Here is a 17,433-nt window from a genome sequence, read left to right as displayed (position 1 = left end):
TTATCTATATGAAAAAATTACCAAAAATATAACAGACTAAAAAAATGAAAGGCGAAAGAACGAAACTTAGGATGTTCAAAAGTAGGTGAAAAATGTGAAGAAACTTCCCCCCCCCCTTATGTCTAAAGGAAAGTGAGATCTCCCATAGTGCATCCCACCATGACTTTACTCTCTCTTTTGAAGAGGTCCCTCGTTCTTAAACTGGAAAAGATTAAAAAAAAGACCAGAATGCAGAGAATCCATGATCCCTGCATAAATTTTTATTTTCTTTATTTTTCCACTACCATAAGCAAAGAGAAAAGATAAACAATTTGTTCCTCCTCTTCATATCACATTGCAAAACTGTAGTCCCTCTAAAAAGGCAATTAACAGGGGAGGAAATGGATGGAACCCCTTCAGGCAGAGATAGATCTTTGGTGATGACCAGGGGACAGAGAAATGTAAAAACCATAGGGTGTCTCATGCTTGTAAATCTTCAATTTCATCAGGGGTTAAAATCTCTTTGAAAAACGTTTTCGGAATCTGTTGAATAGATTTCAAAAAGAACCCCTGCTGTAAATTAGCGTAAATCCTTCCAAAACAGGAAATGTTTGACACCCATGGTGGGAACCACCTCCGCAAAAGTGTGAAATACTAAAAATAGGAGGTGCCTCTCCCTGGCTCATCAACTAATTTGAACCAATGAAGGGATCAGGGCCGGATTTAAGCTTGGCGGGGCCCTAAGCTACTGAAAATGATGGGGCCCTTTTAAGTTCAATTCTATTTCTATACACCTTAAGTAAACTGTCGTATTTTTTATTGCTGAATATTAACATTATATTATTAAAAATTTGATAATATTGCCTGATTGCTAAATATATTGCTTGTGATGGGACTATAATGTAGAGCCTTTCTATTATTACACATATTTTTTGAACGAGGAAAAAAACAGAAACTCATTTTAAGAACATCAGAAGCACAGAGTAAAGATTTGGCATGTTAGAAGAACCATTATATGTTTAACAGAGTTTTTTTTCTTCTTGAAATTCTGAATCTATGTTATTTGGAATTTTAAATGATTTTTTTTTTTTTTTNTTTTTTTTTTTTGCGAATTTTTTTTTCTAAATTGTTTCTTTTTTAAACGTTACATTTCGCTATGCTGCTCTATGACTTAGAAACATGAAATTATGAAGGTGTGTCAAAAATAAGCAAGGAGTTAGAAAGAACATAAGAAAGTACAATTTGTTTATTAGTTTTATTTTTTTTTATAACCGCCGTTGAACAACTGACTTAATTTGAGTTTACGACTACAAATGTTTAACTCCGTATAATATTGAATAATCACCTTATAATTTTGAATTCAATCCAGAAGACAAGAGAAGTGGATCAGTACCCAGAAGTATTGATTTGTTGTGAGAACTTAGAGGACTTAGTAACCACGGCAGATTTAACATGCACCAGTCACCATTTTATACATGGGTATTCTTCGGCCGGCTGGATTCGAAATCCCATTCTCACAAACACGAGTTCAACGCCCTGCCAACCAGGCTATCCCGGACAAATTATTAGTTTATTTTACAATAGTCTTTGAACAGCCAACCCAATTTCGAGTTTACGACTACTAATGTTCAACTTATTAGACGTCTAATTTTAAACTCAATTCAGAACACAAGGGAACTCCAGGATCAAGTATTGGAAGAAATTTTTGTCTTGGAGGGGGACGTTTTGATGAAACTGACCAGCATTTAAGTTACATGATGATGAAAATCACAAAAGCTTTCCACTGTCAGTCTGACAACAAGGGGACCTATGATCCGTCTACCACTGAGGATATTTTACTTCGGCACAGTGGCTGGTGTAAGCCGGGTGTAGAATTCGTATCGACCAGTCAACACTGGGATTCGAACTCAGTGCCCTTGAGTCCATCTTCACTGGGTAATAACTCTGCAGGAGGTACCAATTTTATTGATTTGCCAAATTTTAGTCATTTTCAAAATGTAAATAGAAATTCAATCGTAATTTTTGTAGAATAAAAAGATGGAAATAAACCGTTTTTCCTCTTAATCTGCAATGATTAATCAGAAGCAACCATGAGGGTTAGTGTGCAAAATGAACAGGGGGTGTAGCTTTCTAGTTTTTTAAATACTTGTTAAATTATTAGTTTTTAACATGCATACTTTAAAAAAAATAAGAAATACATTTTTCAGTATTAAGAAATAATAATTAAAAACTGTCATCAGCTGGAATAGAACCCGCGATCTCACAGTTTTGTGTTAGATTTCATAATCATCAGCCCCAAATATACACACCTGCCTTGCGGATATTTATTTATTATTATTATTTTTTTTAATTTAATAAATGAAGTTATTTGGATACTTGACATTCTTGAACTGGATACTTTAAATGCTTGACATTCGTTATTACAGAATGAAAAGCTTGGAAAGACAAATATTAGTTAATATTTAATTAAAGAAAAACCCGTATTGAAATCTAACGAATTGTCCCTGATAAATTTTGTGGCAGTAAGAAAAATATTGAAGCCTGATACATGTCCGGATTTTTGAAACACTTTCTAGTTTTACTATTTAATCAAATTGGTTTCGATGTCTTTCATCCCGCCTGTCTCATTAGTGATTCAGCATATTTCGATATCATTTTTGATTCGTTCTTACTTAATATTAATTTGTTTGCGACAATTAATTTGTATAACTTTTTTACTACATTTTTGCGAGGAGTTTAAAAATATAATATCGAGGGCATTAACTGAAGTTAAATTGGCTTTTTTTGTATGCCTCTTTTACTTACATCATCCACACACCCACACGCGACCTACTGCTTCTTAGAAACAGATATTAAATAGTCTCTTGATCAAATGATGGGACAAAATTTGCCTTTTAAACAAATCAAAAAACTTTTCTACCTTTTAAAATTGTTTATTTTTAAATAATTTATTAATACTCAAATTGTTTAAAAGATATGTTCCTTTTCATTGACAACACAGTTTTATATTTTATCTAGCCATTTATTTATATTTTTTAAACTTATTTTTTATTTGTTTTTATTTTATTAAATTAAATGCACAGATTTAAAATAAAAACAAATCTGCCAAAATTTTATAAATAGTTTCAATTTGCAATTTTAAGAAGTTATTTCGACTTTGCTTTAAAAATTTGAAATCCTTATAAATTAAAAAATTTAGATGCCTTATTAACTTTAAACACATAATAACAACAAAAATCAGGGAGTTAAAAATAGAAACAAGTATGATCAATAAACAATAAAATCATAAGCTAACTAAATAAATGAATTTTGTGTACGAAATATCATATTTTACAAATTAAACATAATTCATATTTCGGGGATACATGGAAAATTTGGTCAGACAGGAGGTTTGAACAATATTTTTTACATATATATTTAAACATTTGTTTAGCTGATGATCACTTGATTTCAATGCTCTATCAAGCAATATCACATGTTGCTTCTGTCTATTAGCAGTAAGTAAAATTAAAGTAAAACCACATCTGTTATCTCAATTTCATCCAAAATAAACCAAATCAAGAATTTTGGCAGATAGGCCTGTCAAAGAGGGAATTGAATAGTGGCCCACCATTTAAATAAATAAAGAAAGGAGTTCACGGATTCATGTACGATTAATTTGGAAAATAACAAATTAAAATCAATTACAATAATTAAGTAAATTAAACAATTAAGCTAGTTAAAACATTTAGGATAATTAAAAGGAAAAAAAGCTTTTGTAATAAATTGGAAAACATATATTTTGCAAAAAAGAAAAGTTAAAATTAAACGAGAAGCTCTTTAACGACAATGAGACACAACGGAAATCTCGAAACAGAGTGACCCTAAACAAGATTCTCCCACAGCCCTAGAAATTTTTTGCCCAGAAATCAGACAAAAGGGTGTTTCTGTGGAGAAGGACAAAAGAGCCCACAGCAATTTAAAGAAGCTGAAAACATTTCCCACAGTGTAAAATTGAGGCAGCTATTTGACTACTCCATGGAGTCTAGAGTACCGCTTTTAAGGATCCATGGACTACTCCCATCACTGGTAGCTACGAAAGCTACAGGATATTTTCATCAGTCAAAAGGCCTTTTTATAGCTCTTTTGGTTAAAAAAGTGAAGAGTAACAATTATTTTATACTTGTAAACACTTCTATTAGATTTTGAAAAGCGTTCACCAATGTAAAAAAGAGAAAAAATGTATTTTAGGCTTCAGAGGGCTCCAGCTCCTAATAAAACTTTAAAAAAAGAAGGAATAAGTTGGATCTGGGGGCCCTTGCCATCTCGGGGCCCCAAGCTACAGCTTATTTAGCTTATACGTAAATCCGACCCTGGAAGGGATTTAGCAATGAATACACCCCACTATTTTGAAAAATAAAGACAGACGTAATTATAAGTTGTTAGGTGTTCACGCTCATATGAAAAATTCTGCTCGTTCTAGTAGTTATTTCAAAATTTAATTCTAGAGAATAAATATTTAAAGTCTTTGGGATTTTGGAATTTTATAATCTAATTTGATAGGTTACAGCTTTTTATAATTCATTCAACTATTTAAGTGGTAGGATTTTCTTCCTTGATTGTAAGTAATCATTGATTTTTTGGTATTAATAATTATATATTGTATAATTAAATACTTGTTAATGCTTGATTGTTAAAAATAATATGTAATAAAAAAACAACAAATGTTAACATTTCAAATGCTATTGAGGACATAATTTTTTAAATTTCCTGAAAATTAATCGCGATAGGTCAATAATTTTGTGTATATTAAGTAAGTAACATTCATTAAGTTCAGCAGTTGCCAACTACCTAAAAATGTTTTTCCTCTTATTCATTAATAGATAAATTTTGAATTTAACCACTCGAAAAGTTCGATTTTTTTTCTTCCTTTGAATGGTTAGATTAAGAAACATATCGTCAGTTGCTGGCATTTTTAAAAAAAAAATTTTTACAGAAGTATTACTCACTCACAATTTTTATTATATTCTGATGCTTTAAACGTGAATTTCAATAATCCTTCTACCTACAAATTGAAAAAAAAAAGAATTTTTTAATTTTTAAAGCCATGTTTGTTTTGAATTTTTAAATTACATTTATTTAACATTTATCAAACTGTCTTCGAGTTATGGAGCACGCTTCCTTATTTCTCGGGCACAAAATTTTGAAAATCTTTCTCCTATATTTTTTCTTTTATTTCAGATTGCCATTTTCTTCCTTATTTTGATTAAAAAAAAAGATTAAATAAATACTACTCTTTTAATTTTATATAAATGCTGATTTTTTAATTTTCAAGTCTTTTACAATATATATCACTTACATTACATCTATGTCACTCCATATCATATTGCTTGAAAAAAATTTGTATACTGCTTTTAAATGGGTTTCTAAAGTGTCCTCTATTTATATATTATATTTAATTCTTATAATCAAAGTAAAATGGTAGCAAAATAATATTAAGGGTATAATATGTAGTCTATAACCCAATCATTACAACAGTTTAGTAACTTGAGAAAAAAAGTTATCAATAAAGTGATAATCACATTAATATTTTTTCATTAAATAATTATCTTTATTTTAAGAATATAAAAAAAATAAGCATCTAATGAAAAACTAGAGCCTGTTTAGTTATGAAGCATAAGAATATTCTTATAATGTATTTTCATAAAGATGCGAAAAGTCATCTTCTCCTCAAATATTTCAATGATTTATATTTTTCTTTTTCCTTAAAAACAACTTTTAAATCTAATTAATTTTGATTAGTTTTATAAAGTTTTTTGAAAAACCTATTCTGCAGGTTAGTCTATATTCATATAGTTCGAATAAAGAGATCAGTTTCCTGAGAAATCGAATTTTAAAAAAGTCGGATATTTGAAATTTGATTTCTCATTAACTGTTCGATCAATTTTGCTGAACTATTGTATTTTCCCATGTTAAATTACTTTCTTTTAAAATGACGTAAAAATTTTTTACCTTACAATTAAAATTTTTAAGACAATTATTAAATAAAATAATAAATATTTACTAAAAGTTATTTTTTCTAACAATTTTCAAAATTATAAACGACCTTAATAATTATGCATTTTTTTTTTCACTTTGCTTGAAAATTTCTCTAGGTACTTCTCAGATTGCGATTACCCCCTATATTTTGGGGTTCAGAAATCCAAATCGGTCGAAAAAATGGCATGTATAAACAGAAACTTCAGAGAAAGTACGTTTTAGTATCTGATTTCGTAACTTAAAATATCATACCTGCACCTATTAATTATCCTATTTTAAGTCACCCCTTGAACCATTGAGATAAGAAGAAAGTAAAGATCTGATCATTAGATCAAAAGTTATCAGGGTGGTCCCTTTATTTATTTTTTTGCGCACTGAACGTCTAAAAATTTATAATTCAAATCTGTTTAATTTTTTGCTTTATCTTTAATTTGTTCTATTGTGATGCGAAGAGAGAATTTTTCATTTTTTTTTTTTAACTAAATATACCAGAATGTATTCTGGTCTATTTCTTTACCTCTTGCCTTTTTTTTCTTTAACTGCTTGCAAAATAATTATTTCTAGATGTTCTTAAAACTAAAACGTTAACTTCCTCTAATTTATTTCTCAATGAAGAACGTATTATTGTCGCTATTAGTGTTTTGTATGTATTTATGTGTATATTTTTTCATGTTATCTGTTATTAATGTTTGTGAAACTTAATTATATTACGAGCATCGGTCTTTTTTTATTGAACAGTAAATAAACTAGCCAAAATATATCTTTTGATTGTAGCTATTTTATTTGTAACTATCACAACAAATCGTAATTATTTGCACTGTGATGTTTAATGAATTTATTATATCACGATTATTTTATTGTTTTGATGTTAGCAAAGCGTGATTATTTAAAAAAAATCAATTTCCTTCAGTTTTAATTTTGAAAATGGTGGGTAATCATCCGGTTATATTATAGTTCTTCTTTAACTCAGAGCTACGTGTGTGCGTATTTTTGTTACCAAATTATATTTTTAAAGCTTTAAAATATAATAGTGCTTAATTAAACAACTTGTTAGAATTTTTATTGACAGTTGAGAAAACGATAGAAAAGGTATTTTTATTTCTTACCAATGAGGATTTCGAATACACGTGAACGCATAACAATTAAAAAGAGATAATTTTATTGTTATATTTAATATTTATTTATTCATCAATTCGTTTTTTTTCTTTCTTTCTTTTAAAAATTCAATGCAATTGTTTTGCAATATTGTCGAAAGAGTTAAATACTTCAAACAATGCATTTATTTTGCATTGGACAAAAAAAATTAAAAAAAAAAAAGAGAATATTAATATTTTAGGAAGGGCCATAGGCGCTTCTTTCCATAGATACGCCTCTGCTTCAGTAAGCTCAAGATGGACGGCTCTGGTAACAGCGCAGGTAAAAAGCAAAATGTAAGCTTTTTTCATTCCGTTAGTACTCTTCACATAAAGAGGACCTGCATAGTCGATTCCTGTTACTTCGAATGGATGAGCTTGTTTAATGCGGTCTGGAGGAAGAGGAGCTTCGTCTTGGGTAAAGGGTTTAGCTCGAAATTTCTTGCAAAGATTGCAGTTGAAAATAGTACTCTTAATTCTTTGCCTTCCTTTAATTATCCAAAAGGTTTCTCGAACGTCTGTTAATGTATCAGCAACTCCTGCATGTCCTAATCTTTCATGACTTCTGCGAATTACAAGATTCGTAAAGTGACTTCTAGACAGTAGCATCGGAGATACTTCGTTGTGACTAATTTCAGCATATCGAAGTCTGCTCTGCAAGCGAATGATGTAATGTAGTTTTTCAATATTGACTTCGAAGATATGTCTTCTCCGCATTTTAGTGCTTTCAATTCTTCTCTAAAATGCTCTTCTTGAGTTGCCTTTATTCAATATTCTTCTGCTGATTGCAATTCTTCGCAACTAATAGTTCCGGTTTTCCTGTTTTCTCTATTTTTAAGAATAAAGATAAATCTTCTTATCCACGCAGTTATGCGTAAAATTTTCGTTAAATTTCCAAATCTTTCAATATTAATAATTGTCTCCATCTCTGAATCTATTGAAAGAACTACTGACTTGTCAACCTCTTCATTATCGATAGTTGCAAGCTCTTGATTTTCCTTAGGCCAATTATCTTCACCTTTTGTCAGCCATTGTGGTCCGCTCCACCACAATTCTTTGTCAAGCAGATTTCTTAAGGATTCGCCACGAGTTAGCAGATCTGATGGATTTTCGTCGCCAGGGCAGTGCGACCATAAAGAAGTGTCAGTCTTTGAACGAATTTCAGTCACACGATTTTGGACAAATGTTTTCAGCCTTTTCGATTTTCCACGAATCCAGTGAAGTACTATCCCTTATGAAAAAATCGAGGTATAAATGAGGTATAAACGAGGTATATTTTAAAGGTATAAAGGAGGTTGTTGTTTAAATACGTCGTAAAGGTTGAAAAGGGTGCAAATGAATACCTCAAAATCAACCTCAAATATACCTTAAATATACCTCCAGAGGTATATATGTTTCAGCCTGAAGTATATTTTTTTACACTTGTGGAAGTATTTATTCAACAACCTAAGGTGTGTCATTTTACACTTCAGGTTATTATAAATCAACCTCAGGTGTATTTTGTTCGACTTCAGGTAATTATTTTTCAACCTCAGGTATCTAATTTTATGCTTGTAGAGGTAGATATTTTTCAACCTATGGTGTGTCATTTTACACTTCAGCTTATTATAAATCTACCTCAGGTGTATTTTGTTCGACATCAGGTAATTGTTTTTCAACCTCAGGTATATAATTTTATGCTTGTAGAGGTATATATTTATCAACCTGTGGTGTGTCGTTTTACACTTCTGGTTGTTATAAATCAACCTCAAATGTATTTTGTTCTACCTCAGGTAATTATTCTTCAACCTCAGGTATATAATTTTATGCTTGTAGAGGTATATATTTTTCAACCTATGGTGGGTCATTTTACACTTCAGCTTATTATAAATCTACCTCAGGTGTATTTTGTTCGACATCAGGTAATTGTTTTTCAACCTCAGGTATATAATTTTATGCTTGTAGAGGTATATATTTATCAACCTGTGGTGTGTCGTTTTACACTTCTGGTTGTTATAAATCAACCTCAAATGTATTTTGTTCTACCTCAGGTAATTATTCTTCAACCTCAGGTATATAATTTTATGCTTGTAGAGGTATATATTTTTCAACCTAAGGTGGGCCATTTTACACTTCTGGTTGTTATAAATCAACCTGAAGTGTATTTTCAACAATTGGAAAGGTTATTTTTAATTAGCGCCATGTGTTCCATGTTCTACCTTAAGTTATTATTTCGTAACCTCAAGTATATATTTTTGTATTTTTAGAAGTATTAATTTATCAACCAAAGATGTTTTTTTTAGCACTTACGAAGGTGAGGTGTTATACGGACCACCTAGTTTATTAATTTTTAGACTCACTATATAAAAAATATAATATATATATAAAGATATTATATATATTATATGAAGAATAATGTACATTACATTTTTTTCACTAGTAGAGATCATTTATCAACCTGAAATTTTTAATATTAAACCTTCGGCAGTAATTGCTTCTTTTGTTAAGCTATAAAAGAAAGTTTCAAATGCATAATTCTTCTATAATTTTAATAGATTGATTTAAATCATCTTAAAATAACACTTATCCAAATTCTACAGTTAGTAAAAATTATTTATGGGAACTCATACTCGTATTTTTAGAAGATAGTTGTCTAAGGTGCTTGAATTTTTAAAGCTATAAAACTACAAATTTAAATAATTAGTCAGCTGAAATTCAAAGTACTTTTATTTAAAACTAAAATTTCACTTTTTTTACAAACCAACAAAATTATTTTAAATACTGTTTCCGTCTACATGTTGAAACTTGTAATTATTGGAACCTAAAAGGAAAAAAAATATAAATTAGTAAGAAAGTCATATTTACAATAATAGTGGCAGGTCTTAAAATATTAGAAAGTATTTTTTTTATCATTTAAATTAACTGGATGAAATTAATTTTCCTTTTCAGATAAATATCTTCTGCCATTTCTATTCAATCCTCGTAGCTAAAAAGCATGACATGTATCACAGCCACAAAATAAAATACACTGAAGACAGTATTACCATTAACAACATTTACAGAAATTCAAATATACAGGGTGTTTATAAAGTCTCGGACCCATTTTGATGTTTAATAACTCATAAAATAATAAAGATAGATTAAAATTAATAACATAAATGGTTAGATAGACTCAAAAACTTTCATGAACCTTGTCAATGAACTTCCACGTGTGCCCCCTTCGTCGCACGGAGAATATCAAGTCGATAGTCAATTTCACGCCAGGTAGCGGCAAGCATGTCGGCATCCACAGAGGCTATTGCGGTTGTAATTCTGGCTTTTAGGCCATCAATGTTCGACACGATCCTCCTGTAAACATTGTCCTTTATAAATCCCCAAAGAAAAAAGTCCAGCGGCGTTATATCAGGTGATCTGGGTGGCCAAGGAATTGGACCTCCTCGCCCAATCCATCTTCCTGTAAAATGGTCATTCAAAGAACTACGAACGATGATACCCCAATGAGGTGGTGCACCATCTTGTTGCAAAAAGACATGTGGCTGAAGCTCTTCTAGTTGTGGAAATACGAAGTTTTCCAACATGTCTAAGTATACGACTGATGAGATTGTCTTTTCTGTAAAAAAGAAAGCTACCTCTCGTGAAATTGACTATCGACTTGATATTCTCCGTGCGACGAAGGGGGCACACGTGGAAGTTCATTGACAAGGGTCATGAAACTTTTTGAGTCTATCTAACCATTAATGTTATTAATTTTAATCTATCTTTATTATTTTATGAGTTATTAAACATCAAAATGGGTCCGGGACTTTATAAACACCCTGTATAATTCCAATCTTATTATGCAATTTTAACACTTTTTATTTTTCTATACATCTGTAACATTATGGTACTTGTAAGTTTAATAATTAGATTTCCTTCCCTTTCTTTTTTAAAAATCTTTAAACTCAATAAACCTAGTCTATATTTTTCAACTTTTTGTCAGACTTCATGAAACTAGCAGCTTTTTTTTAAATTTTTGACGCTGATTCTGAAAAGGACTTATGTTATTGTCAATCACATCAGAGTTTCTTAAAAAATAGTTATTTTAATAATTTTTAATCAATGTAATCAAGAATCTACAATCGTTTAATAAATTAAAATTTTAAAGTTATGTACCAATTTTTATTCTTTTTTTACACTCAATCGAATAGAACAAATTACAAGCTGATAAGGAGCATTTATTTTAAAGTTGTGAGTAATTTTATGTGAGGAAAATGTCTAAGAGAGAATGATTTGAAATAATACTTTTAAAATAAGTTGAGTATAATATCTCCTATATAACTTATAATACCGAGCAGAATAAAACTAATAGTTAGTTGTTACAAACACTTGTTTAAATATAAATACACATCCCATAGGATGAAACTCAAAATAATGCATATTACTTTCAACAATAAATGTTTTTATTTGCAATTGATTTTATTCAATTCAGGATTAAAATTGCATACTATACTGACTTATTTCTAAAATATTTAAGATTTCCGAAATTCGCACATTTTTGAAGTAGTGAACCATAAACAGCTGCATGAAAAAGCTCATAACCTTGAAACAAATTGTCATATAAACTTGAAATCGGATTTAATTTCATTCTGCCCAATATTCTAATAAGTAATAACAATCTGCTTAGTAAATAATTAACGTGGGTAAAATGCGAGAAAATAACATGTAGTGAAAATAGCAGTTTTGTGATCAAACATGAAGAAGTGAGCTAGTACAGTTACTAGTTTTCAATTATCAAATATCTAGCAAACTATTGTTATCAACAATTACATAAATTCTGTAGTTTATTAGGAGAGATTACTTTTTCTTTTAGGTATAAATTCAGAACTATATCCTAGGGGAAGGCTGAGCAGTAGCTTGCTTGTCTCTTCTTCTGCGCCGCCGCGCATGTGCTATTTACAGCCTAGGCCATCTCAGTAATATCAGGGAACTGTGGATAAGCTCTGTAAATATATATATATATATATACACAATAATATAAACTTTGCAACAAATATCCAAACGATAAGCATACAGCTATAGTAGAATTTCAAAGCAAAATTGCTATTTTAAAAATCTTTCAATTTTCAATGATTTATTTATAAGAGAAATTGTGAACATTTTTCTCAATTAATCAGCGTGCATACTGCTACGTTAAAACATATACATTTAAGCAAAATAAAAAGAATAGTTCTATTTGACTGAACTACAAACAATAAAATATACTGTGCATAACCTGCTGTAACGATTCACCAGTAATGTTACCCAAAACAGTGACGAGAAATATTTCGGTTATTCTCTCTTATTGCTAAGCCTACAACGATAGCCTCTAAGAATATCCTCCAACTTAAATTATTTAAGATCAGGACGCGTCGTTAAAACAAAAATAATAAAATTTAAGTTTCAAAATTGAAGCATATTTGATTAAAAGTGATAAAACTAAATTAATAAATGTCAAGCACACTTACCGAATTTCGAATAGACTTTCGATTGTCAACACACACGCCATTTGCCGGCTCGCATGGAACTCTGGGAAGTGAGTTAGTTAATATGAAGTGTACTTTAAGCAACCTTAAAACAAGCTTAGGTATAAATAAAATGACTTCAACACCTCAATAAATACCTCACTCTCTTTAGTTGAAATAAGGTATATTTTTTTATACCTCATAAATACCTCAATATCGTTAGTAGAAAAAAGGTATATTTTTTATACCTCGTAATTACCTCACTCTCGTTAGTTGAAATAAGGTTGATTTTTTTATACCTCATAAATACCTCTTTTGTTACAAGTGTAAGAGAAACAACCTCGTATACCTTAAAAATCATCTTATCAGTCTGGATGATTTGAAGTGAATTTAAAACAACCTCAAAATAAGCTTAGGTATAAATAAAATGACTTCATATACCTCAATAAATACCTTTTTATCGTTAGTTGAAATAAGGTAAAAATTTTTATACCTCAAAAATACCTCTTTTGTTACAAGTGTAAGAAAATAAACCTGGTATACCTTAAAAATCTCCTTATCAGTCTGGTTGATTTGAAGTGAATTTTAAACAACCTCAAAACAAGCTGAAGTATATATAAATCAACCTCGTACACCTTAATTACAACCTTTACGAGGTATAATTTTTATTGCTGTTTTCTCTGCAACCTTAAATATACCTCAAATATACCTCAAAACAACCTTAATACCTCAAAAATACCTCAAATCAACCTTAAATATACCTTAAATTTTCATAAGGGATCATCGAATCTGCCCAGAATCGAACGGAATAGTTTGTCACAGATGAAAGGCTCTTCTTTACGTATTCAAATAATCGCCTTCCAATTACAGCTGAGAGTAATTCATGTCTCAGAAGTGTCAACTTTCGAAGAGGCGCGACTCTGGATTTAGAGCAAATTAACGATGCTCGAAAATGTCCATCATAGTCTGTATATCGAATATATAGGACTGCACCATACGTTCGTTTGCTTGAGTCAACGAAACAATGAAATTGAAAATTTCCCTTTCCTTTACTATTTTTCAGATAAAATCTAGGTATTTCACAGTTATTTGAGTCTTTTAATTCATCACACCATTTGTTCCAGTCTTTCGTTATATCTAATGGTAGAGGATCAACCCACTTGAATTTTTGTTTCCAAATATCCTGAAGAAGAATCTTCGGTCTCAGCGTAAAGGGACTAATTAATCCAAGAGGATCAAATATTTTCGAAGCCATTTTTAAAATTAATCTTTTAGTTAAAGGATTAAATTTGTCACTTAATTCAGCAAACTTGCATTCTAATTTTAGCGTATCATCCTTCGAATTCCAAACGTTACCTAACACCTTAGAAAATTCATTTAAATTTTCGTTACAATTTTCGGACTGGTCTAGTTTTATCTGAAGAGATTCCGAATTTGCTTTCCATTTACGCATATTAAATCCACCTTCACGTAAAATTTCTTTTATTTCCTTATAAATTAAAAGGCATTGGGTTTCGCTATCTAATCCAAAAATTAAATCATCAGCGTACAATTTAGAAATTTATATGCTAACGGATATTTACGTTCGTACTTTCCTATATGATATTTGAGAGTTGCAGCCAATAAAAATGGACTTAGAGTAGCAAAAAATAACACACGCGTCATTCTAAAAATTTTAATTTTTAACTTCTCTTTACTTTCAAAATTGTCCTCGAACCATAAGAATCCAACTGCATTTCTATCTCTTTCATCTAACAATATCTGCAAAAAAAACTTTGCTCTATATCGGCAGTTAACGCGAATGATTTGCTTCGGAAATCTAAAAGTAATCTTAAAGAGTCGGGGATTCAGATTTGGTCCGGAATGTAAGCAATCGTTCAATGATAATGTTTTTTGCGAGTGTGATGAGGCGTCATAAACTATTCTTAACTTCGTTGTAGTTTTATCATCACGTATGACGGCATGATGAGGCATATAATATTCTCTATCCATATTCGTTTCACCCTTTTCATTTATTTAAACTTTCTAAGCGGTATTTCGCGATTTTATAATTATTTTCTAATTTTTCAGCATTTTCATTCCACGGAAATTTTACCACGTATCTATTGTTTTGAAATTTTATATTTTTCTCAAAATCCTGTAAGATAAATTCCCCATCATTATTAGACAAATCCCTTTTTTCGTTTTCGATACCAAATACGTCCAATTTCCAAAAATTTCGCAGAATTAAATCTGAATTTTCTTCACGTGAAGAATCTACGACTACTTTCATCATTTTTATTTTGCTTTCACTTTTTGTTTTGTCTTCTAAGTAAGATGAACCACTCAAGACCCATCCGAAAAGACTATCCATTGCAACCAGAGACGTATGTGGAATCCTGCATATATTACCAGAAATAATATTCCAATAATTGTCGGCGCCAATCAGTAGTCTGACACAAGGAGAACTGTCACTTCGCTCCCACGGTGATTGATCTGCGAGTGTAAAATGGGGCACGAGCGCGTGACGTCACGATCTTTGTTTACAATCAATTGGGTGGCGAGCACTCTAATGTAAGTCTATGGGATTTTGATGTCATTTTGTAATAAAGTAGCAAATTTTTTATTTTCCTTAAATTTTTGAAGTATAGAAGGTCGATTTTCGTGTAGAATAGAGTTCTAATAAACTTTATAGTAGGTTTTGGCTAAATTGTGACAGTCTTTAAAAGAAAAAAATTCAAATATTTATGGGTGGTGAGTAAGTTCTGTTTCATTTTGCAGATGTTGATTATTACGATTCATACTATATATAATTGTTGATTTTTTTATGAGATCTTAATAAATTAGATTAACTGTGATGCCTCCTTCATAAATAGGTCAAATTATTTTTTACAATCTGTTGATATAGCTTTGTTTTATGATTATTAACTTCTGGGTGGCAGAATTGAAACTTAAATATTTTGCTGACATTTTTATTATTTTATTCTTTACTTTATTTATTTATTACTTTATTCTTGTATATATTAAAAGTAGAATTAATTTATTTTTATGTAAGTCCCAATAATAATAATATATTTTAGTTGGGTTTAGATAATTGTGTAAAAAAAATCGTATGCTCTGTGGGTGAGTGTGCTTTCTCCTTAAAAATAGTGTTTGTTTTGAATCAAATTAGAAATAGTTGTTTTTTGCGTAAGATATTAATTAAGTATAATGCCTGTATAATATATAGGATTAAATAATGATAAAAAAAATTGTTTCAGTGTGTTTAAATTGCTTTGTTTTTGTAAATAAACTTCTGGGTGGCAGAGCTTTGAATGAATGGATTTTCCTGAAATTTTAACTAATACACATCATTATTTAATTCTTTTGTTTATTAACAGTAGAATTTTTTTATTTTTGAAATGTCCTAAATCTATTATAATAATTTAGTTAGGGTTAGATAATATTTGTTTAAAGTCTTTTGTTCTGCGGGTGAGAGTGTGCTCTTTCCTTAAAGATGTTTGTTGTGATTCATATGAGAAACAGTTGGTTTTTTACATTAGATATTAATTAAGTATAATGCCTGTATGATAAATAGGGCAAAATAGGGATAAAAAATGTTCTACAATATTTTAATTGCTTTGTTTTTGTAAATAAACTTCCGAGTGACAGCTTTGAGTTAATGGATTTTTCTGATATTTTTACTAACAGACATTATTATTTAATTCTTTTGTTTTTTAACCATAGACTTAATGAATTTTTTTAAATGTTCTAAACTTCTTGAAAATGTTTCAATCAGATTTTGCTAAAATTTATGAAAGAAGTCTCGTGTTATGTAGTTGAGCTTCAGGGTGGCAGACTTTCGAATATAAGGATTTCAATGTTATTTTCACAGATACACATTATTATTTAATTATTTTGTCTATTAAAAATATAATTAATTTATTTTAAACATATATACCTAATATTTTAAAATCTTTTAATTAGGTTTTGTTAATATTTGAGAAAGAAGTCTTGTATTATGTGGTTGAGCGTGTTCTCTCTAACGATTATATGTTATGATTCATATTAAAAATAGTTTTTTAATTTTTACTTAAGATGTTAATTAAGTAGATAAAATATAATGATTGTTTCATAAACAGAGCAAATTAATAGACAAAATTTTGTTAATGTACATTAAAATTGATTTGTTTCTATTAATAAACTATTGGGTGGCAGAGCTTTCAATATAAGGATTTTGTTGATATTTTCAAAAATACACATAATTATTTTGTCTATTAAGAGTAGAATTTATTTATTTTATGTATGTGTCAAATTTTTTCAAATGTTTTAGTTAGATTTTGATAATATGTATAGTAAAAATTCTTATTTTAAGGTGATTAGGCTCTCCAAGATAATGTTTGTTGTGGATTCATATAAGAAATAGTTGTTAATTTTTTACTTTAGACATTATTTAGTAGATTGCGTATAATGCTTGTTTCATAATTCTCCCTTACACTTGTTTCTTTTCGATTTAGGATGCAACTTTGTATGGAGAAAACAATTCAAAAGAAATTGTGAAGAAGCAGATGGAATTATTTAAAGCAAGCTATGATGAAATGAAAAATATTATTCAATTGGATCTTTAAAGGATGCAGAATGGCTCAGTGGGGCTTTAGTGAGGAAATTTGTTTCTTATGTAGTATCAAGTATCTTTCCGCCTATTGCCCCTTCTAAGCCGCATCAATTCCTAAGGACACCCATGAAGACCTTTCAAAATTAAGTTTGACTATAAGGTACTCCACAACACGGTGATAGCATAGTATGAAGATGCGTATGTTTGTATTGATTTCTATGTGTTGATTTTTTTTCTTTAAAATTTATTAGTCAATATGCATGTTTGTTAT

General features: G+C 29.8%; 1 long non-coding RNA gene across 2 annotated transcripts; it reads right to left on the bottom strand.

Annotated features, from left to right (window-relative positions):
• Positions 1 to 9,818: 9,818 nt before the first annotated feature.
• LOC122272593 (uncharacterized) lies at positions 9,819 to 13,228 on the bottom strand. Of its 2 annotated transcripts, XR_006227155.2 has the most exons (4): positions 13,094 to 13,228; positions 12,593 to 13,042; positions 11,947 to 12,088; positions 9,819 to 9,930 (listed from the first exon to the last, which is right to left on the bottom strand). It is a non-coding gene; the product is annotated as an uncharacterized lncRNA (long non-coding RNA). The 2 variants fall into 2 exon arrangements; XR_011638335.1 differs by lacking the exon at positions 13,094 to 13,228 and having other exon boundaries at positions 10,300 to 12,088; positions 12,593 to 12,824.
• Between the last annotated feature and the right edge of the window lie 4,205 nt (positions 13,229 to 17,433).

This window comes from Parasteatoda tepidariorum, chromosome X2, assembly GCF_043381705.1.
Source record: "Parasteatoda tepidariorum isolate YZ-2023 chromosome X2, CAS_Ptep_4.0, whole genome shotgun sequence".
Classification (NCBI taxonomy): Eukaryota; Metazoa; Arthropoda; class Arachnida; order Araneae; family Theridiidae; genus Parasteatoda; species Parasteatoda tepidariorum.
The sequence above is the reverse complement of the archived record's forward strand: the minus strand, read 5'-3'. Positions and strand labels throughout refer to the sequence as shown.